The sequence below is a fragment of the Schistocerca piceifrons genome, chromosome 1, assembly GCF_021461385.2.
Source record: "Schistocerca piceifrons isolate TAMUIC-IGC-003096 chromosome 1, iqSchPice1.1, whole genome shotgun sequence".
Classification (NCBI taxonomy): Eukaryota; Metazoa; Arthropoda; class Insecta; order Orthoptera; family Acrididae; genus Schistocerca; species Schistocerca piceifrons.
The window spans coordinates 238,160,027-238,186,128 of NC_060138.1; the positions used below are offsets into that span (position 1 = coordinate 238,160,027).

Sequence of the window (26,102 nt, forward strand, 5' to 3'; positions counted from 1 at the left end):
TTAACTTGATTTTAAAATAGTGAGTGAACATTCGTTGTCATGATTAACAAGATCCTCAGTATAGTTTGTTAATGGAGTTACTGAAGTATTTTAACAGATCAAAGAACAGCTCTCAATCAATTTACAACGCTTAAAATTCGAACTCCCTTTATTAAGCAAAGGAAAAAAAATACAAATTGCATAATGCAAGGTTAAATAAAAGATTTTAACGCCACATGGCAATACCAAAATTTTCGTAGATGTGACGTGTGATCTCTAAAGGCTATAAAGTATTGATCGCAAAATCTTTAATTAAAACAACTTAAATGAAATCTGGCTACTACCAACGTACACTCAAACCCCGTAACCTCTACGATGTGCACCGAATCACAAAATATTTTCGTTCCTTTTAAACATTTTACACCATAAACTTGCTTACATGTGATGTATACTACCGCCAACGAATTATGGCAAGTAATTAAGCATAAATGTTACATTTAACCAAGTACGTTTAACTTTTCCTTTCATAATCGAAAAACACAAATCGACTCTTAAGGTCAGTGGCTACGTCCGTTAAAAAAATATACAATACATATCTTTTGATTTCGACGTGACCATGCGCTGTTGTGCACGGTGCTGTCCTTCAGGATCACATGCGTCACGGGAAAGATTTTCCACGATGGATAAAACGTTAACAGGGTGGAACCAACTTACACAACCTGCGTCCTAGGATTATACGTCGTTGTGGATGCGGCTGGCAAATCTTAAAACGGGCAAGGGAGAATATGCGGTACTACTGAACACTACGACTATACCGCACCTCAGCAAACAGCAGAGCGTTGAGGTAGACAAGAGACAAATCAACAAGTATTGCAAGGCAACCTCAGGAAGGCATTAACAAAATATATGTGACTTTAAACGCTTGCGAGGACCACATCAAACCACAGAATGACGTCCAAACCTAAATTATGAAAATACTACCTGCGATTTCGCCACGACAAGTAGAACCGTAAAATACCATAATAAGTCAACTACAAGTAGAACCGTAAAATACTATAAAAAGTGAACTGCAATTAACACAATTCATATGCGCTCGACTGAAAAGCTCCATAGTCTATCATTCCCGTACTACAAACGCTTAGCAGCAGCTCCGATGTTCACTCGTGGACACTACCAGAGTGTCAATTATTCGTCATAACTGCAGATAACAAGTTTAATACACCGGGAGCCGACTTAGGGTTCTTAATAAGACAAGCAATGATTCGGTCCTTCACTTGGATCCACCTTCGATCCAAAACAGTCCTTTACCGTAAAGCAGCTAAATAGATGACAATGCCGATATCAACGCTCTCCTCCCAAGCAGCCCTCTAACTGGAGACTGCACTACCGAAGCAAAGCTTACCGCTCTCACGTCTGGTATACGCGCCACAAACATGCACCTTGTCAGGATTCTTAAGTTCACCTCATATACCAAACCTGCCGTAATTCTTCGTCGGAATCCAAGGGCAGAACCAAGAAATCACTTCTCAGCCGTTGAACGAGCACACGATGATCGTCATCGGGACAAGACCGGCCCTCCACACACTGGGATCTTCGAGCCCACGGCATTCCGTGCCAATCGACTGCTTCCGCGGGCCCGTAGACCAAGCTGCCTTGCCCTCCGACACCGGCGTTGCTTCTCAGGCACAGTCCAGCGCTAAATCTTTGAAACCCTCTTCTTTCTCGTTCTGTCCGTCTTGCGGCGCGCGGGAAACCAACTCGCCAAAGATATGCGGCGACCAGAGACTCCAATAGTCTCGATATTGACATCGCGGCGAATACTCAGGAGGTGGGTGGTTTCAAAAAAATAAATAAATAAACAAATAGCGAGCCCTACCGGCTCAACTGGATGCTCCTTTTTATGGCAATAGGTTTCTTATTTCCCTAAAATGCAACTGTCCGGATTATTTATTGTGACTTTCCTTCTTTTGCTTTATTTACGGTAGCTGCTTTCTGTTGTGTTACTAGCAACTACGTAATGTATTGTTTGTAAATATTAACAGAGCTTCTGTAGCACACTATGTGAGGAAAAGTATCCGGACACCCACAACTGGACATTGATGTGGGATGTCTCTACCATTGGCTTTTTGATGGTTTGAACTCTGGAGAGGTCATTTTCAAGGAGATGAATGAAGGTCAGTTGTGGAATAACAGCATAATCTTCCTCAAGCGCTAAACCAGATAAAGTTACGTGTTGGACATTGGGATTTCAAGCGAAGTAGACGTCCTGTCTCAATCCATAAATGTTCCACTGGGTTCAGGCCGAGACTTTGAGTCTGACAGTCCCGTTTAGGTATGTTTCTGTCCACAAACCACTGCCTCAATCATGCTGCTTTATAACAGAGTGTACTGTCATGCTGATACAAACAATCATCGTCTCCGAATAGTTACTCTACTGAACACAGCACACAATGCTGTAAAATCTATTCAAATCTTTCCTCATTTAGCGCTTTCTTTAGAACAATAATGGGACCAACCGCGAAGTACGAGAAATACGCCTCTGTGCTTCGTTGTTGGCAGTACACATGACAGCAAGTAACGATCTTCAGGCATTCACCTAACCCAGACATCTCCATCAGATTGCTGCAGGGTGTATTTCGATCCATCATGCCAAATCATTCGCTTCCAGTTCTCCATTGTCCACCTCCGTCACTCTTCACACCACGTCAAACGTCGCGTAGCACTGACTATAAAAACGTGTGGCTCATGAGGAGCCGCTCGACCACGGTAACCATTCTTTTTAAGTCTTGTGTACAGCCAACGAGCTAGCTTTGCTGCTAGTCATACTTTATAATTTACGAATGATTCCTTTCGCTGACTTGATGCTTTTTTTTTACAGACAACCTCCCCAATGCTAGACGGGGCCTGTCGATCAGTATATGAGGTCTACTTGGTTTCAGTTTATCTGTGGTCATTCCTTCGGATTTCTGCTTCACAGTCAGATCACCAGCGGCTGACATGGGCAGCTTTCTAAGCGTTGAAATGTCCCTTATAGATTTGTTGCCCGGGTGACAACCATTTACTAACCCACGTTCAAAAACAGTGAGCTATACTGAACGACACATTCTACTCTTGCTCTTACCCTACTGACAACAAAATACTGACCACCTCCTTTTGTTCTAGCGCGTCCGCCTTTCCTGACATCTGGTGGTCGATTCCGCATTACATAGGAGTGTACGGATACTTTTGATCAGATGGTGTTGATTTGGTTTCCCGTACTATTCTTTCACTAATACATTCCCGAATCTGTGTGTTAGTATGAGATGTGGAATTTAAACGTCCGTTCTCATCTGTATCTCAGAGCTTCCGTGGCGCTGTGTTAAGTCACCCTTACGACTGCGACTAAAATCCACGTACTCTTGGCGATGCGCGGCACACGAAAAAAATTACACGAAATACGGGCCCCCGTATTTTCTCGAAAGAGTTTATTGGTGGACGTGGATTCTTTCTACGCGTTTCCAGGCATAAATCACTGTCTGCTATTGTATACTAGCATCTTCTATGTAAACAAACCGGAGCAGTAGTTTCCAGCTAAGAAGGAGAAGGGCGTGCAAAATAAAACATTTGTTGGCACAGGAACAAATGCAAATCCACGTCGCTGTTTTCCAACTCCGTCTCCAGTTAATGGAGCCGTTCTGATATGCGACTAGTGTCCACCCAGGAAGTGCACGCTCATTAAGTCAAATCCATTCTCAGAAGAATGGGAATACAGCTGTGTCATTCACATCGATACGCGGTAAAATTTGACGTCTCTTTCAGTTTCCCGCAGCATAAACGAAACTTTGTCGATCTCTCAGGATCACTCACTGTCAACTTCATACACACACACAACAGCTCCGTTCTACAGGACACGCGACTCCGCTGCTACCCTCGCGAAAACTGTCTGTCAACTCGCGATTCCGAGAATGCAAATAAATTATTTTCAACTACAAGACTTGCAGCCAGTCGACGTCCAGAGCAGAACTGAGGCACTTTCACGTGTCGTTCCCTGCTGACGCTCATAGAAATTGCTACAAGGTGTTGCCACTTGTCGTCATTTACAGGAGCTGGTTTGGTAGACGGTTTTAGGAAACACCGGCAATTCTGTAAAAAGAACTACTTTTTGAAAACAACATGGTCTGCCTTGATCACGTCCCATATAGCTCAATTAAAGGAAGACCTACCCCAGAAACCGGAATACAGATTTCGGCGACCATTGCTCGACGACGGTAGCGTCCAGGAAAGGTATGCCACAGTGTTTCAGATTAACCCTTCCTATCTGCATTTTAATAACTTTGTCAAAAAAGTCGTAGTAAAAGTATTCGACCTTCGAATTTTATTTATAGTAAATTTCAAATGGAGGTTCAGTCGGTTGTACAAAAGTGGATAATCTTTCATATTTCAATAAAATCCTTATGATCATCAGCCACCGTCAACTTTAATCTTTGAAGCGGTCTTCTTCAGGACGACGTATCTGCTTGCCTCCGAGGATGTTCTTATATTAATCATCACGTCTTTCGTGTAATGTCCAGTGTCGACGGAAAGCGTCGGTTGATTTCCCGTTGCATACCTAATGATATTTAAGCTGTAATTAGTTCAAAAAATGTTCAAATGTGTATGAAATCTTATGGAACTTAAGCAAAGTCGATAGTACACTGCGGTTCTTCTGAGGCTGCGTATTTATACTGATGAAATTGCGTCTGGTGGGGTTTCTGCCTGGCAAAACTCACGCAGCCTATTCAAATGAAATCGCTGTCAGCGAGGCCGTCGTCAGCTTGTGTCTTCGCTCTCTGAGAGCCAGTTGCTCCACAAGACCCCACTTCATCAGGATAAACAAATGGCCTCAAGTGAACTGTTGTGCGGACATCGACGTCTCAGCGCAGGAAAACGCAGTCCATTGGTAGAAGCTGCCGTTTTGCGGTTCTCTGCTAATCACTTAGTTGAGGAAGGAAGAACGAAAATTGGGTTTAACGTCCCGTCGACGTAGAGATCATTTGAGACTGAGTACAACCTCGGATAGCATCAAGGGTAGGTGAGGAAATCTGCCGTGCCCTTTCAAAGCAACCTAACTGGCTTTTGCCTTGAGTGATTTAGGAAAACCACGGAAACCTAAATTTGGATCGCTGGAAGCGGGTTTGAAACGTCGTCCTAACGAATACGAGTCCAGTGTGCTAACCACTGCGACAAATCGCTCGGCTCTAGCCGGGGAGTACTGGCAAACAGCGCTGTATATAACTATAGCTATACAGGATCTTGGTTCTAAACTGTGTAGTGACGTTCTAGTATAGTGCAGTGACACTTGCGAATCGGAATAAGAAGATCATCACCCGGAATCAACGGTTTTATCGTCCTGGAGAGGATCGCCGCGAAGATGGTCGAATCCTGATTTTAATAATTGTTTTTCATTCCACAAAGAGGTGCTCTAATTCCCAAAATGATTTTTGTGGCACTGAATGTGAAAGTTTACTAAATCGCTAAAAATAAAATGATGTCCCCAGTGTTAGAATTGTAAGTCGATCAACGTCTATTTGGAATGAAAAATAGGTGAAGGGCCTAGTAAAATATGTAGAGATCCTCACATATGACGGGAGCGTTTCGTCCTGCATCGGAGAATTCCATTTGCAATATGTGTTCCTACCCATTCTTTGGGCTTTGGCAGGAGGAGAATGGGTTTTAAACGAATCAGGCGAGACTGGATAGTCCTTGAAAAGACTGACTTCAGAGTGGTGTCTCGGTAGCATTTACCAAAAGTATTTGCCCAAGAACAACCCAAATGCGTTGAAACGTATGTGCTGAGGTCTGATCAGGGTAGATCCAGAAATAAAGTCTATAGTTGCCAACTACAAGGTGGAATGAGTACAATATCTTTGTGTAGGAGGGACTTTGATTGTTAAGAGAGCCGGGCGCGAACAGTAAAAAACGTGGGCGTCGCAGCTAGGTGCCCGGAGGAAGTAGGCGTGTGGTGACAGCTTTGAGGTAAGATTCGCGCTACGCAGTTATTATGTTGTACACTGCGAAAACTTTAGCACGTTAATGGGAGAAGCTATAAAATGATTTCAAAAGGGTTTTTGTTAGATAATGTTAGGATTTGTATGTCCAAGTTTTGACGCAGTTAGCTTTTTCTTTTAAATTTTTTGTAAGAGTGATTCGTGCTACAAAAATGTTGGAAATGGTAGTTTTTGTATATGACTTAAATTTTTAACAACAGATATACATTGAGATCAACATTGTGTTTAAATCTAACAGCCTGAATCATAATCCACATACTTTGTTTGTACTGAATATGAAAATGAGTAGTAAAGTAAAGTTACCAACCACATGAAAGAGCGTAAAGAAAATGAGGCCTCTATGCAATATATATGTGCAGTTCACGGTTTGAAATCTGTTTTGGGATAACTAAAGCTATCAGAGCAAAGTTATTTCAAATAACTAATTTTATGCCATTGCACAACTGGCATTATTCAAGTCAAGATATAATTTCATTAAGTAAAGATCAAGGCCAAAAGTTAATATTTCAGTGTCATCTTAATGCCATTGCACAAACGGCATTACTCTCTTAAACTAGATTGCTGATTCAAATAAATGTTTCATTACTGGCAAAGTGTAGGAGTGCACGAAACAAGTTCACTGAAACAGTCAAATGCAGGTTTGTTGAATAATTATTTTGGAACAATTTTATTTTTGATACTTTCACTAATTAAAAAGGAAAGAATTTAGGGTTAGATACTTTCACTTTTAAAGATAATTTTGGACATGATACTTTCAGCATGTCCGGCTATCCTGATTTAGGTTTTCCGTGATTTCCCTAAATCGCTCAGGGCAAATGCCAGGATGATTCCATCGAAAGGTGCAGCCGATTTCCTTCTACATCCTTCCCTAATCCGATGCGACCGATGACTTCACTGTTTGGTGCCCTCCCCCAAATCAACCAACAACCAATCAACCCCATCTTCGGTACACTTTGAGCATTCAACTGGCTATCGGAGTTCGTGCGTGTCAGAGAGGTCGATCCCCAAATACTCCTATTATCCCGGAAGTACGATTGCATTTATCGGGGTGCTTGAACTCGTAAACAAACATTACAGTCCTGACAATTCACGCTGGCTACATGAAGAGCCTCATTACTATGTTAAACCAAATGTGTGATGTGCAATTAGTGCTAAAAAGTACCATATCTTCTGATAGGTATGTGAACAATATACTCAATCATTTTTTAGACTAACAACTAGGTTATTATACGTGACTGTAGGCTTTCCCGGCGTAAACTGTTGATGAAGGTCTTTCGGGTGTCCAGCCGGGTGGTAGCGTTGATGTATTACGAAGTTTCGGGAAGTGTCATACTACCCATCTTCTGGCGAAGAGACCATCTGGCTGCAGACTCGAGAAACCTTCATCAACTAGGTTATTCGTTGCAGAACATCTGTAAGACATGTACCAACAGTGCTTCTGTCAGTATCATCATGTCTTTTTCATAACAGAATAATTCCTATTTATGTTGCACTAATTACAACGCCGTGATTTTGTCGGCCTTAAGTTTGTCTCGATTGGAAGCTCTATGAACTTACGACACTAGCTCTCCGGTCTTAAATGCTAAATGGAGTGATTTTCTTTTCGACTTCTTTCCAAGGCTGCTCCTAACTCTTCTAGCTCTGCTAAAGCTGAAACGTCACTTGTCAGAGTTTGAGGAACGGTCAGGCGCAAATGCAGCAATCAGAGCCCGGTTGCCTGGTGTTAGTCACCATGCCACGAATGACACATCACTTGAGATCTACGTGAGACGTCTTATATTATGATGATTTAATTTAGACCTGGTTTATAATCTGTTGAAAACTTACCTTTACTCATCCCATGTTTGAATAACTTTAGTGTGACCTTTTCCAGAAGTGGATTGGTACACAAACATTGAACTCTGCTATTCGAGCTGACGTTACAATTGGCTCCATGAGATGAATTCAACTGACTGACCTGACGTACCACTTCCCTGCAGAAGACTGGTGTCCGGGACACCATTCTGACGTGTTATCATTTAACCCACTGGACACTATGCATTAGCAAAGATGTCTAAAATCATAAAGGAAAAGTAAACTTCTCTAGCACGTTTTTTTCCTCTAAATTTCATTCACAACTGAAGATTCATTCACGGCATTGTAGTATTAACAAATCAGTTACCGTCGACACAAATAGTAACGGTAGCAGCAGGTGGATCACATGAGTGGAATATCTTTGCAATGGAAGATACACCGTCACAAGGTGCAGAATCCTGTAACCATACAGCACACTGCGTAACAGAACACAATGTGAAACTTTATATATATATTTCTTTGTTGTTAGGTTTTCTATGAAACTCTTATTTTCACATAAAATTAAAAATCACCTTTTTTTTTATTTGAGCATATTCTCCGAAATGTTGTCTTTCTCATTCGATCTGGCGGAAAATATTCGATGAAACGATATGATTATTTTGTATCTTATAGTCTCACATTGCAGCTTCATAATGAACAGATATTTTTTAGTTTTTACTCATAATTATAATAATAATTTCATAGTAAGTAATCTTTTTTTTGTCATCAGTCTACTGACTCGTTTGATGCGGCCAGCCACGAATTCCTTTCCTGTGCTAACCTCTTCATCTCAGAGTAGCACTTGCAACCTACGTCCTCAATTACTTGCTTGACGTATCCCATCTCTGTCTTCCTCTACAGTTTTTCCCCTCTACAGCTCCCTCTAGTACCATGGAAGTCATTCCCTCATGTCTTAGTAGATGTCCTATCATCCTGTCCCTTTCCTTATCAGTGTTTTCCACATATTCCTTTCCTCTCCGATTCTGTGTAGAACCTCCTCATTCCTTACCTTATCAGTCCACCTAATTTTCAACACTCGTCTATAGCACCACATCTCAAATGCTTCGATTCTCTTCTGTTCCGGTTTTCCCACAGTCCATGTTTCACTACCATGCAATGCTGTACTCCAGACGTACATCCTCAGAAATTTCTTCCTCAAATTAAGGCCGGTATTTGATATTAGTAGAATTCTCTTGGCCAGAAATGCCTTTTTTGCCATAGAGAGTCTGCTTTTAATGTCCTCCTTGCTCCGTCCGTCATTGGTTATTTTACTGCCTAGGTAGCAGAATTCCTTAACTTCATTGACTTCGTGACCATCAAACCTGATGTTAAGTTTCTCGCTGTTCTCATTTCTACTACTTCTCATTACCTTCGTCTTTATCCGATTTACTCTCAAACCATACTGTGTACTCATTAGACTGTTCATTCCATTCAGCATATCTTTTAATTCTTCTTCACTTTCACTCAGGATAGCAATTTCATCAAAGTAATCTAGCACACATATTTAGATGAGTTCACACCGAAAAATGTAGTTACTGACCAGTTTATGTTTGGTTCATTTCAAGGCATACAGTGCTGTGTTGCAGCTAATACTCTGAATTTTTTTTATAGCTGTAAAGTATCAAATCTCAAACAAAATCAAAATCTCAAATCAATAGGTTATATTCACAGCATTTCACAATTCTAGTTACAGGTTTCGCAGACTTGTAGCAGGTACTTAGACGATAAACTTACTAATTAGGAAAGGTACCATTCGGATGTAAAAAGGAGTTTGGATATTGTATTACTTTCAGGATTTCCTCTTCACAGTATCGGTGTAAACAGAGAAGAGGGTACCATCGTCAGTCCCTGTTGTAATCACGAAATCACATGTCATTTTGTCTGATTACAACAATGGCTCTGAGAACAATAGTTGAGTCGGCGCAAGAAGGTCCGTTACAGTTGGCAGTGCCATTGCCAACTGAACTACAAAGTGCAGACGGCTGCAGGTGAAATGATAACTGCTATCGAACTGCGAGAACTTTGAGGTGTTGCCAAGCAGACGTTTACAAGAGCACGTTAGCCTACATGACTGTTGCAGTAGGCACACGAAGCTGCCACATCCAGTCCACTGTAGCTGTCAGGGATCGCCCTACACTGACTGGACTGTAGGATAGTTGCCCGTGGTGCCCCCACTAATGCACTGCACTCTTGACATTGTAGAAAACATCAATCATGACCTTAATGGCGAATTTTAGAAACATTGTCCATACCATGAGCTCGTGTACAATAAACAGATCACATCTTATTGTCTCCTTGGGTGTATACCGTTAAGTGGGAAATAAGTGCTCTCTATAACCTCTAGAAATCGTGTAACAGCAACTGTTAAACATGTTCAACTTGCAGTTGGAGACTACGGGCTATGGCGGGCCACATTTGAAGCTAAAGTAGAATGCCATGAGGAATTGAGGTACTTTTTGCTCTTTGATATATGGTTTTGAAAGTCTGTTACACGCACGATCTAATTTTACATTGTGTTAGGAGTTATTTCAATTTTAAAATTGGAGATAGACAAATCCAGAGCCAGTGGCAGAGTTAGCTTGACAATAGAACAAAAACTAACGTGTTTTGTAAGCTAGAATATGAATTAGCACATGCAACCCGTCACATGTACAATGTTGTTAATTTGACTCTTCTGCCTTGCGAACCAATCGATGCCCTTATTGCTTCTTCGCTGAACAAGCATCGATACAGTATCCTTTGAAATATCTTGTAATAAATTATAATGCATACTGCCGCCGATACTTCATCGTTATTGGTCATTGATGCACCTTTACAATGAAAGAATCATGAAATTATGTGTTTATTTTTATGTCAACAGTGAGTATGTTAGGCATTTTTTCCCGTTTCCAACAATCCATCATACAAACTGAAATACTTTACAAATCATATCATTTACGTGTTCTGTCTGGTCGCTTGCTGCATGTTAAAAAATCCATGTAGGACTCCATGATAATTGCTGCTGAATTAGTCAGTTTGCTATATTGTGCCATAAAAGGCTATACGTAACTTTTGAACAATACGAGGAATGCAGGAGCTTTCAGAACTTGTCAGCGTTGATGAGGCTCTGAATAAATAAGTGTAATGTGACTGGGAAAACCAAATCGGTAATTCTGTTGTAATTTCTACTCACCCTGCAGTTCTCATTGTGGTTATAATAATAGAGAGCTAAAAAGAAAACATTTACCAACACATTTTCTGTCTCTGCTTACACATTCTGAAAAAGTTACAAATATTCAAAGCATCCAACATTTTTCTTGTTAGTGTCCTCGTATTCGCTGAACCTTAAGTCGTAAGTAGTTTTCTCTACTTCTGTTATCAATATTCTGTGTTGATTTTCTCCACAGCTGGAGGCTACACATCCTCCAGTCCCGAGCACAGCCTCCAGATGGCGCTCACTAATCAGGACCATTTTCTCCTTCCGTGGAATATCCATCAGCTTGTTGTATACTCCACCCATAGTGTTGGCAGCCGCCAAAGAGAGCACTATCAGCTGGGTTCTGCTTTGCTTCCGACTAGTACTAGCAGAGATGGAGATTCTTCCGCCAACAGGCAGAAGAGAAAACGCGCGGCAGACATCCTCTCAGTTCAGTTCCTACAGCTTTTCCGACAAGACCGAGCATTTCTTTCATTACGCTACGGAGCACAGTTCCACGAGTTCCGTCCTAAAGACTACACTGTGACTTAGCAGTAACTATTTACAAAGAAACTAAGACAGCGAAATGAGTATCTGCAGAATTACTTTCAGTCATAGTCACTAGATTAAAGACTGCCAAGAGACAGCAAAGTTATTTAGATGTCACTATATTAGGTATAGGACATCAAGCGCCATATATCAAAAAGTTACTAATGTTAATAAATTTTGTTGATTGTTTCCTATTATAATGCGCCAAAATGTTGTACTGCCAGCCTCAAGCGGGCGTATAGTTTGATAGTACTTGTGTCCAAACTGCCACCCATTTTACTGAAATTCAACATCAGTTACAATACGCCAACAAACATAATACAATCTTAAGTCTAGTATATGAGGAAGGAATAAGCTGAAATTAATAATATGCACCACAAGCGTCTGATGTTTATGTAGTAACTGATACCGTGGTTTCGTCTTGAGAGAACTACTTTACAGTCAAATCTGAAAGGCACCAATTGTGTATGTTCTATTGTCCTCCATCAACAATTTAGTGTTTTTTTTCTTTAAATTGTGTTACTAGCTCCAAATGACATCAAGTAGTATATGTACTTGGAACAGGGCCAGTCTGAGAACATACAACCCATGACAACAAAGTTCGGTGAATAGTCCTGTAACATTAACGTAGATGAACAACAGCTACAGTCACCTCACTGTGCTTCGAAATAGTCACTTCCCATAACAATACGCTGCTGAGCTCTGCGATACATGGCCTGGAAACTTTACACGAAGTCTTCCTTTGGGATGGTGTTCAAAAGACGCGTCACGTTTCTTTGAATGTCAGGAATATCTTCAAATCTCTTTACTTTCAAAACGAGTTTGAGTCGTGGGAATAGGGAGAATTTTGAAGGGCTGAGATCCGGCGAATATGGCGAATGTTCAAGTTGCTCCACCCACTTTTTTGCCAGGAGCTGTTTGACGATATTGGCTGTGTGTGGGCGAGCGTTGTCGTGAACAAGAAACCAGGAACTTTGTTGTGCGTACTGGGGTCGCACACTGCGTAGACTAGGTATGAAAGAGGTCAAAATTTCAACGTACCGTGCTGCTTTCAACGTCGTTCCCTCAGGTAGGAATTCCTTGTGGATAATGGTGGTGGTGGTGGGTAGTGTTTAACGTCCCATCGACAACGAGGTCATTAGAGACGGAGCGCAATCTCGGGTTAAGGAAGTATTGGGAAGGAAATCGGCCGTGCCCTTTCAAAGGAACCATCCCGGCATTTGCCTGAAACGATTTAGGGAAATCACGGAAAACCTAAATCAGGATGGCCGGAGACGGGATTGAACCGTCGTCCTCCCGAATGCGATGTGGATAATGCCCTGACTATCGAGGAAGGTGGTGAGCATCGTTTTCATGCGTGATTTTTCGGTTCTGACTTTTATCCGATAAGGTGGTGTCGGAGAACGCCATTCCGCTCTTTGCCGATTAGTTTCAGGGTCATACTGGAGACACCAGGTTTAATCCTCAGTGAGAATACTGTTCAAGAAATTGAGTTCGCATTCACCATTTCGCCAAAATCTTGTGAAGCCTCTAACCTGGGTAAGGATTTGTCGCACGGATTGACGGTTCATCTACAGTTCATCCGCTTTCTTGAGAACCGTTAATTCTTGATTAATGTCCTCACTTTCTCAATGTTTTCGTCACTGATGGTGGTCGGCGGTCGTCCGCTACGGGGATTGTCAGAAACTGTTTCCCAGCCTCGTCGAAAACAGGCGAACCACTTGTACACACACTTCATGGTTCAAATGGCTCTGAGCACTATGCGACTTAACTTCTGAGGTCATCAGTCGCCTAGAACTTAGAACTGATTAAACCTAACTAACCTAAGGACATCACACACATCCATGCCCGAGGCAGGATTCGAACCTGCGACCGTAGCGGCCACTCGGCTCCAGACTGTACACACACTTCATGGACATTGCTTGATCCCCATAGAACATGTGCCAGCATTGCACGCGTCTCTTTAGGTGTCTTGCCAGGATACAAACAAAACCTTAAATTGACCCTCTGATCGTTCATTGTCCTGTTCTCAGTTCAAAAACCAACGCATTAAACAAGCACTTAGTCCAAGAGGTCTCTAACACGGAACACACACGATGTTCGACTAAACTATTGTGGGGCGGGTTGTCAACACCGGCCGCTTCTGAGGTGCAGCTTTGTGAGTCGCCAGTGTTGTCCAATTGACCGTTCTGACTTCATTAACCGAACACTTCATTGTCAGAGGTTGTATTTCCACACAAGTGACTCAAGCACTTGCCACATCTCCCCTTTTCTCCTTCCCCCCCCCCCCCCTCTTCCCTTCGCACACGGCTTTATCCGTGTCGCTAATAACTGTGATACAAATGTATACAAATCTCGCACTTGGACGCCACTGGTGCCAACCCCCCCCCCCCCCCCCCCCTTACACTAGCTTGGCGCTCCAATCGATGCTACTACTTGCATTATGCCCTGTGTGGTAATCTTACAGTTGTGGTGCCTCTGGCGTCCCTCTTAGCTTGATGCCCCAAGCGGCAGGTAGCCCTAACCCAGCACTGGTAATTCGGCGTTAGAATTCCTAAACGTTTGAAGTTATTTAGGTAAGATACTTTATTAAACTGTGTGTTTTGCAGAATACTTTTGGTTTTTACTAGCGGAAAAAACAATATATTGATTTGAACTGCATTACCGGAGAAATTAATTCCGCAGTAAGTGAAAATGTGCAGAAGCACCTACAGTTTTATCTGTTAATTAACGCAGCGGAACAAACATCTAACTTCACAGCACTTTGATCAGCTTGTCCACATAAAGATTCAATTTCAGATTGCTATCCATCTTGAAATCAAGGCACATTACCACTGGTGTATTATTTACATTATGATATTTATCATTTGCGTGGTACTAAAAGGCACGTGTATTCTGAATTACTTTGGTAATTTCTTCGGCAGGTGAACTGTGGCCAGATGTTATCTGGCAAATGTGCTACACAAGTGCTGTTCATACCGGTCAGGCAAAATCATTTGTTATGTGTAGACAACGTTTGAGCTGCATAGTGCTTTTTGTACGTAAAGTGTGGACAGTGGCATCATTCATCTCGCTCTACGTGAAGACTTGCCTGCGGACGTATAAAGAAGCGTATTACAGGGAGTCCCCACTTGACCCACGACACCTGCTGACTTAGTTGACACTGCTGACACATGTTTGTCTTTCGGCGGTGGAGTATAATTAGAACTGAGAGCGTTCCGTATTTTTTTCCTGTTTGCCCGCGGCCGGCGCAGCCTGCTGAGAGGCGTACTCAGCGGCTGGGATCGGTTGCTGGCTATCACAACACCGCCACCGCTGAGTGACCGTATGTTGTTACTAGCCCCCGCCCCTCTCCAAACGAGACCGAGTGATATTCAGAATTCATTAATAATACAAGATTCCGTAATTTTGCAACTAAATTCAGGAGCTGGATGTGACTGAACTTCATCAGGTACCACTAAGGTCATGTTTCAAGTAATCAGCTTTCTAGCTCGTTAGAACTCCGTTCAAGTCTGCGGCGGTACTTACATTCAAATTATGCCGTTGACACGCTCTTACGACGTCTGAATGTATCTTCTTCCTTCCTTGGCGCTTCAACGCAAATAATTGTGTTTCGGAGCACACAGGATATTCAAACAAATTTTGCACTCAGCTATATTTGTTACTAACTTTCAGTCGATTTAGAATCAATTGATGGCTTCGCCTTCAAGCACTAACACTCAGCAATCAAAGTGTGGATGTATTTAATTTCAACCGATTTGCATATATGCTCCAGGATAAAGCCACAATTGGCTTCGAAATCGAGTCGTAATATTATAAACAACGAACCACGACATACGAAAAATCAGAATTTAAATGATCTGTGTACTCCGAAACAAAAAGCCCAGAGAATGGTAACGGTAGCACTAAAGAGACTGTGGTTCATCAGTCCACTCTGCACATTTTTATTCCACTGGTTCACTTCTACATCTACGGCGAAGTTGGGTCTCACCAGTCGCTAACACGCTGGATGAGTTTATATATGGACTTCGACATTTCTGATAACTTTAATGCAACGAGGCTGCTAGATTACAACTGAAATCGAGTAACTGAATCGAAAAGTAACATACAGTTCGTAAGGTTAAAATGTATCTTTGTTGATGACGGCATTTGATTTCTGCAAAGATGACTCCACTTGTACTGCCAGTTGCACCAAGCATTTCTCCTCAGACTCGAACGGGTACACGTAGCCTAAGTAAGCTAACTTACGATGTAATTCCACATAAATCGATGTAGCGGCTACAGCTTCCTAATGAGTAAAATGGTCTGTGTATTTGATGTATCATTTCATTATTGCTGGATTGCCTGTTGCATACTTAGCATGGTAGAAAGTCATGTAAGAATGAGAAGTAGATCCATTTCTTTTCGCCCGAGCTAAGTCACTTACTAGAGAAGAAACAGCTATATTCTACTGTATTGTATGGATCTGGGGACCTAGAAACGATGGAGAGGCTACGCCTCGCCGCAGCCCTCAGTGGTTCACAACCCCACAGCAGACCACAGAAGTCCACCCACCCCACCGCCGCCCCACACCGAATCCAGGTTTATTGTGCGGTTCGGGCCCCAGTGGACACCGCCGGGACAGTCTCATACAAGACGAGTGCAACCCCAAATATTTTCGTGGTGGAGTGTGTGTACGTGGAAACAGTGTTTCCGCAACAGTCGTCGACACAGTGTAACTGAGGCGGAATAATGGTAACCAGCCCGCATTCGCCGAGGTAGATGGAAAACCGCCTTAAAAACCATCTACTGGCTTGCCGGCACACCGGACCTCGACACTGGTCCACCGGGCGGATTCGTGCCGTGCACCGGCACGCCTTCCCGCTTGGGAAGCTAGCCAGGTGGGCTAACAGCTACCTACTGTACATTACTTCTCAGTTCCTCATTCAAACTTCTATATGGATGGTTGACACTGGGTAGGTAAACATTATTTTAGCGCTGAAATTCAATGCTGATCGTCCAGAAAGGAATTAATTTAGTGTTTAAAGTTCTGTCCATAACAAGGTTACCATAGACAAAGTACCAACAGACTGTGGAAGTTCGGGGAGATAAAGCTAACTTTTAATTGTAACGTTAATGCCAGCCCATGCTCTCACAGATTTAATTTATTTAATCGTAGAAGTTATACGAACATTGTCCATGTAAAAAACGGCTATCGATAAAAATGTAATAAAATTATATCAACAAAAGCAATCTCAATCGCATGTAAGTTATTTATTTAATTTGGCGACCGGTTCCGATCTCTAGTAGGATCATCATCAGATCATTTTACTCCTTGGTGACATCATGAGACGATAGCATGGAGCAGACCACTCTGGGAACGTATGGATAACACTGCAGTACATGTTGGTGTGTGTTCTGTGGAGGCTGAGTGGTCACCATTTGATATTTCTCTAATAGACGCAGAGTATGGATGGGGTTTGTTGGAGGTCTTAGGATGACATCTCGAGGTACTGGCCATACTGACCAATAAACTGGGGGTGATCCATAAAGTACAGTGCAACAGTTCGCTCATGGATCTGGCGCTCCAGTTCTACAGTCTCCATGCCACTTGTCACTGCCCATGATGGAACTGGGGACAACTATTGACCAATTTTTGGCTGCTCGAATAATCGGCCTTGCATCAGAGATTTACTTGTTACGTAAACCCTGTGGGGAAGGATATCGTCTGGTGGTTGACCATTAGGCCCTCAATCAGAAGGTTTTCGAAAATCAGTACCGTTTCCCGATCTGCATCATTGCTTCGCATGGTGTTCTAGTACTCAGTACTTAATTATACTCAACCTAAACTAGAGATAATACCAGGCGACTCCAGTGGAAGAGTCTAGCCCAAAGACAGTGTTTTCCACAGATTGGAAACTCTTGTAACATGTGTTCCGTTCAGGTTGGTTACTGGGGCACCCTTACTGTCGTGACAGTTTGATTCTGTCTGGGGAGCCGGCCGGTGTGGGCGAGCGGTTCTAGGCGCTTCAGCCTGGAACCGCGCGACCGCCACGGTCGCAGGTTCGAATCCTGCCTCAGGCATGGATGGGTGTGATGTCCTTAGGTTAGTTAGGTTTAAGTAGTTCTAAGTTCTAGGGGTCTCATGACCTCCGATGTTAAGTCCCGTAGTGCTCAGAGCCATTTGAACCATTTTTCTGTCTGGGGAGAAAATAATAGTTACATGCGCCTATAACTATTTGGACGATGTGATTGTTTATATCAAGACTTTTGACAACTACTCGTACTTGGGCCATTCAGGGCAAGTCCTTCGCCATCTGTGTGAAACGAGGGCAACAGTAAAACCTTATAAAGTCAACCTGGTTCAAATGGAGATTTCTTTTCTGGGTCATACAGTGTCTGGGGAAGAAGTGAGAGTGGTCACTGACTGAACCTAGGTCATTGGACTGTTCTCCAGACTTACACTGTGTGACCGAAAGTATCCGGACATCTTGCTGAAAATGACTTACAAGTTCGTGGCACCCTCCATCGGTAATGCTGGAATTCAAAATTTTCTTGGCCCTTCCATAGCCTTGATGACAGCTTTCACTCACGCAGTCGTACGTTCAATTATGGAAGGTTTCTTAGGAAATGGCCACCCATTCTTCACGAAGTTATCAATGTCGGTCGGTGAGGCCTGGCACGAAATCGACGTTCCAAAACACCCCAAAGGTGGTCTTTAGGATTCAGGTCAGGACTCTACGCAGGCCAGTCCATTACAGGGATGTTGTTGTCGTGAAACCACTCCGCCACAGGCCGTGCAATAGGAACAGGTGTTGGAAGATGCAATCCCCTAATAGCTCTTTAACAGTGGGAAGCAAGAAGATGCTTAAAACATCAATGTAGGCTTGTGCTGTGATAGTGCCACACATAATAAATAACAACGGGGGGCAAACCCTATCCATGAAAAACACGACCACACCGTACCACCACCGCTTCTGAATTTTACTGTTGGCACTACACACTTTGGCAGATCACGTTCACCGGGCTTTCACAATACCCACACCCTGCCATCGGATCGCCACATTGTGTACCGTGATTCGTCACCCCACACAACGCTTCTTCACTGTTCAATAGGCCAATGTTTACGCTTCCTACACCAAGCGAGGCGTCGTTTGGCATTAACAGGCGTGATGTGTGGCTTATGAGCAGCTGCTCGACCATGAAATCCAAGTCTTTTCACTTCCCGCCTTTCATAGTATTTGCAGTGGATCATGATGCTGTTTGGAATTCCTGTGTGTTGGTCTGGATAGATGTATGCCTATTACACATTACGACCCACTTCAACTGTCGGCGGTCTCTGTCAGTCAACAGACGAGCTCGGCCTGAACGCTTTTCTGCTGTACGTGGCCCTTCACGTTCCCACTTCACTATCACATCGGAAACAGTGGACCTAGGGTTGTGTAGAAGTGTGGAAATCTCACATACTGACGTATGAAACAAGTGACATCCATTCACCTGATCACGTTCGAAGTCCGTGAGTTCCTCAGAGCGCCCCATTCTGTTCTCTCACGATGTCTAATGACTACTCAGACCGCTGATATGGAGTACCTGGCAGTAGGTGGCAGCGCAATGCACCTAATACGAAATACATCTTTTTATGGAGTGTTCGGATACTTATGATCACATAGTGTAAGTACAAGAAGGATATATCTAGGTACAAAGGCGCAGTAAATTGCTTTCGTAAATTCATCCCCGGTGTTGTCTAGCTGGCCTCCCTCTTAACCAGCTGCGACAGGTGTCCTTCAATGCCTTGAACGCAACTAGTGCACCGTCTGGCTGTGCTTGATTTCGAAGGAGAATTTGTTTGTTTGTTTAGCAGACAGATGAGTCTAATAGTGTGCCACAGCCCTGCTTCACCAAGACAGTGAAGAAGAACAAAAACATACCGTGTACGCCTCCACGTCATTATTGGCTGCGGAGAGCAAGTAGCCTACGAATTAGAGGTGCTGGCTGTCTTATTTAGCATGGAACGTTTCAAGTTTTATTTGGAGCATATGCTATTCGTTCAAGAATTGGTCATTCAGGAATTTCCATTGGTGTTAAGTAGATCATGGAAGTCGGGAGGATTAGGTCGATGGGCCTTCTATTTTGACATGTGACATATAAAATAGGAGGATAACCATATGGTTGACGCTCTTAGTCAAATTTTTCAGCACAAGGATCAGGTAGAGTTCTTTCTGAAAAGCGTCCAAAAATGTGCTTGCGTGGGGTCATCGGAGAGATTCGGTGACTTTTCGGAGATTTCTCAAGGAAACCACGGTTACAGGACATACAAAAACAGTTCAGAGATGGTAAAGAGCCGCCAGAGTACTCAGTCAACAAGAGGATGCTCTGCTATCACACATGCTATGACAGAAAGAACAAAATCTACGTGCCCCACGAGCTGAGCTCTCCCGTATTATGTATTTTCATCATTCCTTATTTGGAGGACACTTAGGAGTATTTAAAACTATCAACAAGATTAAGGACCATCTCATTTCGTCTGCATTAAAGTATGAAGTCCGAAAATACGGTTAGCAGTGTCGAGAATGGATGATAGCTATTCCTAGTCTCAACATCTGGATAGGTTAACAGCTCTGATAAGGCAAAACACTAAGTGATGGTGCACGCCTTTATCGTTTGCGTTTTCCTAGTGATAAGCAGGTCAGGTACTGTAGCTTAAGTATTAAGCGTCCTAGTCAGATTTCTTTTTCCTACTCAGATTAAAAAAGTTTTGCATCTTCCCGGTTCACAGAACTCCTGAAAATAGTTGACTGTGGATATTGTATTACAGACACAGTGCCTTTGACTGTTCAGAGATGTCACAAAAACCACCCAAAGATGTAAACAACCATGCTGATCAGCGCCTATTAGACGAAATGGGTCCGATAGCCGATCACAAGTTATTACACCAGGAATATGGTACACGGGTCGTGTTGTCTGTAGTTCGTTCAACGTTGCTTAGACGGTCAATACCGCGGTTCGATCGCGTCCGCATTGTTACTTTGTGCCAGGTAGGGCTCTAAACAAGGGAAGAGTCCAGGCGTCTCGGAGTGAACCAAAGCGATGTTGTTCGGACATGGAGGAGGTACAGAGAGACGGGAACTGTCTATGACATGCATCGCTCAGGCCGCCCAAGGGCTACTACTGCAGTGGATGACGCTAACTACGGATTATGGCTCGAAGGATCCCTGACTGCAACGCCACCACGTTGAATAATGCTTTTCGTGCAGCCACAGAAGGTCGTGTTACGACTCAAACTGTGCGCAGCAGGCTGCATGACGCGCAACTACACTGCCAACACCCATGGCAGGTCCATCTTCGCAGCGACGGCACCATGCAGCGCCATATGTAATATCGGTCCAACAACATGCCGAATGGACCGCTCAGGATTGGCATCAAGTTCTCTTCACCGATGAGTGTCGCATATGCCTTCAACCAGACAATCGTCGGACACGTGCTTGGAGGCAACTCGTTTAGGTTCAAAATGGTTCAAATGGCTCTGAGCACTATGCGACTTAACTTCTGAGGTCATCAGTCACCTAGAACACAGAACTAATTAAACCTAACTAACCTAAGGACATCACACACATCCATACCCGAGGCAGGATTCGAACCTGCGACCGTAGCGGTCACGCGGTTCCAGACTGAAGCGCATTTTAACCGCACGGCCACACCGACCGGCGGTTAGGTTCAAATGGTTCAAATGGCTCTGAGCACTATGGGACTTAACACTATGGTCATCAGTCCCCTAGAACTTAGAACTACTTAAACCTAACTAACTTAAGGACATCACACACATCCATGCCCGAGGCAGGATTCGAACCTGCGACCGTAGCAGTCGCGCGGTTCCGGACTGAGCGCCTAGGACCGCTAGACCACCGCGGCCGGCAACTCGGTTAGGCTGAATGCCTTAGACATATTGTTCAGTGAGTGCAGTAAGGTGGAGGTTCACTGATTTTTTTGGGTAGACATTTTGCAGGTACACGTACGCCGCTGGTGGTCACGGAAGGCGCAGTAACGGCTTTACGATATGTGACTGCCATCCTCCGACCGATAGTGCAACCATATCAGCAACATATTGATGAGACATTCGTCTTCATGAACGACAATTGGCGCCCCCAGAGTGCACATCTTGCGAATTACTTTTTTCAGGATAACGACACCGCTCGACTTGAGTGGCCAGCGTGTTCTCTAGACATGAACCCGATTGAACATGCCTGGGATGGATTGAAAAGGTCTGTTTATGGACGACGAGACCCACCAACCACTCTGAGGGACTTACGCCGAATTGCCGTTGAGGAGTGGGACAATCTGGACCAACAGTGCCCTGATGAACTTGTGGATAGTATGCCATCATGAATACTGGCACGCATCAGTACAAGAGGACGTACTACTGGGTATTACAAGTACCGGTGTATACATGACCACCATCTCAGAACATCTCGCTGTATGTTGGTACAACACGCAATGTGTGGTTTTCATGAGCAGTAAAAAGGGCGAAATGATGTTTATGTTGATCTGTGTTCCAATTTTCTATTCAGGTTGTGGAACTCTCAGAACCGAGGTGATGCAAAACTTTTTCTGATGTGTGTATTTTTTCGATCCACCAAAATGATTTGTTCCGTGCCTGTTAATGTACCACTGCCGCATTTGAGATCCATTCACCTCTTCCTGCCTTAGTATAATGATGTCAACGCCATCACTAAGAACAGGGAAGCTGACAGCAATAACGTAAGACTGCACATCAGAGTGAGACTGCCAGATACAACAAAGGTAAGCGTCTAAACTTGGTATGACTGGGAGACTTAGTCTCTCTAAAGAACTTGTGTGCGCGAAGCAAAGAGGGACAGAAAGTCAAAAAAATGTGTGTGAAATCTCATGGGACTTAACTGCTAAGGTCATCAGTCCCTAAGCTTACACACTACTTAACCTAAATTATTCTAAGGACAAACACACACACCCATGCCCGAGGGAGGACTCGAACCTCCGCCAGGATCAGCCGCACAGTCCATGACTGCATCCTCTGAGACCGCTCGGCCAATCCCGCGCGGCACAGAAAGTCACTTGTAAGATGTTGCCACGGTTTTTAGGACCTTAGAAGGTAGTCAACATGGCAAACACACACACACACACACACACACACACACACACACACACACAGGACAAGCAGATTAGCGGCTTAGGCCCAATCACGTTGTAACAGAATAATACCTTAGAACATAAGAAGGCCCACCAATGATATTACTTTTATTTTAATACAAATTATGTGTTGCCTACAGGCTATATTTTTTTGAACACAATCAAATTATCAGCCCGTGTCCAATCAAATGTTTGCGATGAGTGAGATTTATCTAAGTGTTAAACATACACCAAGTACTGGTACAGATGACTGTGAACGTGAAAGTGAATTTAAATTTTAAAATAGTCTACCATCAGCAAATGCAATAATATACCAAGAGACACCTCTCGATGATGATATTAACTATTTTCACAAATTGGTTTAGTAAGAGGCTTTGGTATCAACGGCCTTGAAAAATTAAGCTTAGAGTGAGCTTAGTGCCAGTCATTCAGGTTGTTAAGAAAGTTATAAATTCAACGTTGTGTCTGCTAGATATTATAGCATAAAATCATTTGTCAATACAGCAGTGAAATAAGAACAAAACCGCCTTGTGACAACTGAATGAAATAAATAGTCTACTGGAGTAACCAACAGTTAATGGTTGTCTGCTGCCAGCAATACAGACAGTAATTACACCAGCTTACACCCAGTGATAATAGCTTAGGAAGTGGGAACACTCGAATGCAGTGAATGCAGTAGAATAGTGGTAAAGTACGTACATGAAATCAGCTGCCCAGGTGATTTACAAAGACGAAAGCTACCTCTGTCCGATGTTGCCTCTTCCTGCCCGGCCCATCCCCTCAGCGTTTCTTTTTCTTTTTCTAATTAGCTGTGAACTTCTACGCGAAGGCTCACAGGACATTACAGCAAGGCCCACTGTCTGTCTCCCTCTTGAATTCAGTACAATTGTATTTATGGAATGACCGTTAGCCCCTGTAACACATGAAATGCATTAATTCTAGTACCATTAGAATAATAGAACACTTGCATCAATGAATGGGCAAGAATGGCGAGCACAAGAACTACTTTTCAAACTTCACATTAGGTCTCCTCCAGACTTTGCAGAACTAGCACTCTTGGAAGAAAAGAAGGAAGGATATTGCCGAGAACATGTTTTATCCACAGCCTTTGAGACGTCTCCAGAATAAAATTTTCACTCTACAGCGAGGAGTTCGCTAATATAAAACCTCATGGCACATTAAAACTGTGTGCCGAACGAGACCCGAACTCGGAACCTTTGCCTTTGTGGGTCTGTGGCAGAGCCATATTCTCCACATTATCTTTTCTTCCTGGAGTGCTAATTCTTTAAGTAGTTCTGGGTCTAAGTGCCACCACCACTTTGACCTATAAAGAATAATATCTGCGCCACTTCCGACATTTGTCCCTAACTATAACCATCCCAATAGTTCTATCTAAGGTGAGAAAAGAGGGAAGGAAAGGGGGATACGTACGTAACAGAAAAGAATGGTTTTTTCTGAGTAATCATGTAGTATTTTAGTTTTTTTTAAACATAGTTCCATAGTTTATTTCTACATCTACATATACATGGATACTCTGCAAATCACATTAAAGTGCCTGGGCGAGGGTTCAACGAATCACCTTCACAATTCTCTATTATTCCAATCTCGTATAGCGCGCGGAAAGAACGAACACCTATACCTTTCCGTACGAGCTCTGATTTCCGTTATTTTTTCGTGGTGATCATTTCTCCCTATGTAGGTCGGTGTCAGCAAAATATTTTCGCATTCGGTGGAGAAAGTTGGTGATTGGAATTTCGTGGGAAGATTCCGTAGCAACGAAAAAAGAATTTATTTTAATGTTATCCAGCCCAAATCCTATATCATTTAAGTGACACACTCTCCCATATTTCGCGAGAATACAAAACGTGGTACCCTTCTCTGAACTTTTTTGATTTTATCCGTCAGTCCTATCTGGTAAGGATCCCACACCGCGCAGCAGTTTTCTAAAAGGGGACGGATAATCATAGTGTAGGCAGTCTCCTTAGTAGATCTTTTACTTTTTCTAAGTGTCCTGCCATTAAAACGCAGTCTTTGGTTAGGCTTCCCCACTACATTTTCTATGTGTTTCTTCCAACTTAAGTTGTTCGTAGTTGTAATTCTAGATATTTAGTTGAATTGACAGTCTTTAGGCATGACTGATTCATCGTGTAACCGAAGTTGGGCGAATTCCTTTTAGCACTCATGTGGATGACCTCACACTTTTCATTATTTAGTGTCAACTGCCAATTTTCACACCATTCAGATACTTTTCTAAATCCTTTTGCAATTTGTTTTGATCACCTGATGACTTTATTGGTCGATAAACGACAGCGTCATCTGTAAACAACCTAAGACGGCTGCTCAGATTGTCTCCCAAATCGTTTTTGTAGATAAGGAAGAGCAAAGGGTCTATAGCACTACCTTAAGGAATGCCACAAATCACTTCTGTTTCACTCAATGACTTTCCGTTAATTAGTACGAACTATGACCTCTATGACAGGAAATCACGATTTCAGTCACATAACTGAGACGATATTCCATAAGCACGCAATTGCGCTACGGGTCGCTTGTGTGGTACAGTGTCAAAAGCCTTCCGGAAATCCAGAAATACGGAATCAATTTGAAATCGCTTGTCAATAGCACTCCACACTTCTTGCGAGTTAAGCGCTAGTTGTGTTTTACAAGAACAATGTTTTCCAAACCGTTGTTAACTGAGTGTCAGTTGACAGTTTTCTTCCAGCTAATTCATGACGTTCGAAGACAATATATGTTCCTAAATCTTTCTGCATATCGACGTTAATGATATGGGCCTGTAATTAAGTGGATTACTCCAACTAACTTTCTTGAATATTGGTGTGACCTGTGCAATTTTCCAGTCTTTGGGCACCGATCTTTGGTCGAGCGAACGGTTGTATATGATTGTAAAGTATGGAGCTCATGCATCAGCATACTCTGAAAGGAACCTAACTGGTATTCAGTGTGGGCCAGAAGACTTGCTTATATTATGTGATTTAGGTTGCTTCACTACTCCGAGGATATTCACTTCTACGTTAATCATGTTGGAAGCTATTCTTGATTCAAATTCTGGAATATTTACTTCGTCTTCTTTTGTGGAGGCATTTCGGAAGGCTGTGTTTAGTAACTCAGCTTTGGCACCACTGTCTTTGGTAGTATATCCATTGCTATTTACTTTTCAAACTGTGGCGTGAAGTACGTTAAGCCGCCCATAGCAGTGGAGAAAGCCATGTACGTCTTCTCGAAAATAAAGTGGAATACCGCTCGAGATCACAGTACTAAAAATCCAAAAACAGTGCATCAGACCAGACCAAGTGGTCACTGCAGGGCTATTCCACCTACGTGGCGGGTCGTAGAAAGCACTCCAAAGGATGTTGGGATGGTTTTGGGTGTATTTCGGATTA

At 43.0% G+C, this 26,102-nt stretch overlaps 1 protein-coding gene across 1 annotated transcript in view; it reads right to left on the minus strand.

The window, feature by feature from the left end:
- LOC124804472 (prolactin-releasing peptide receptor-like) overlaps positions 1 to 26,102 on the minus strand; it is a 535,930-nt gene that overhangs the window by 296,074 nt on the left and 213,754 nt on the right. The window lies entirely within an intron of this gene.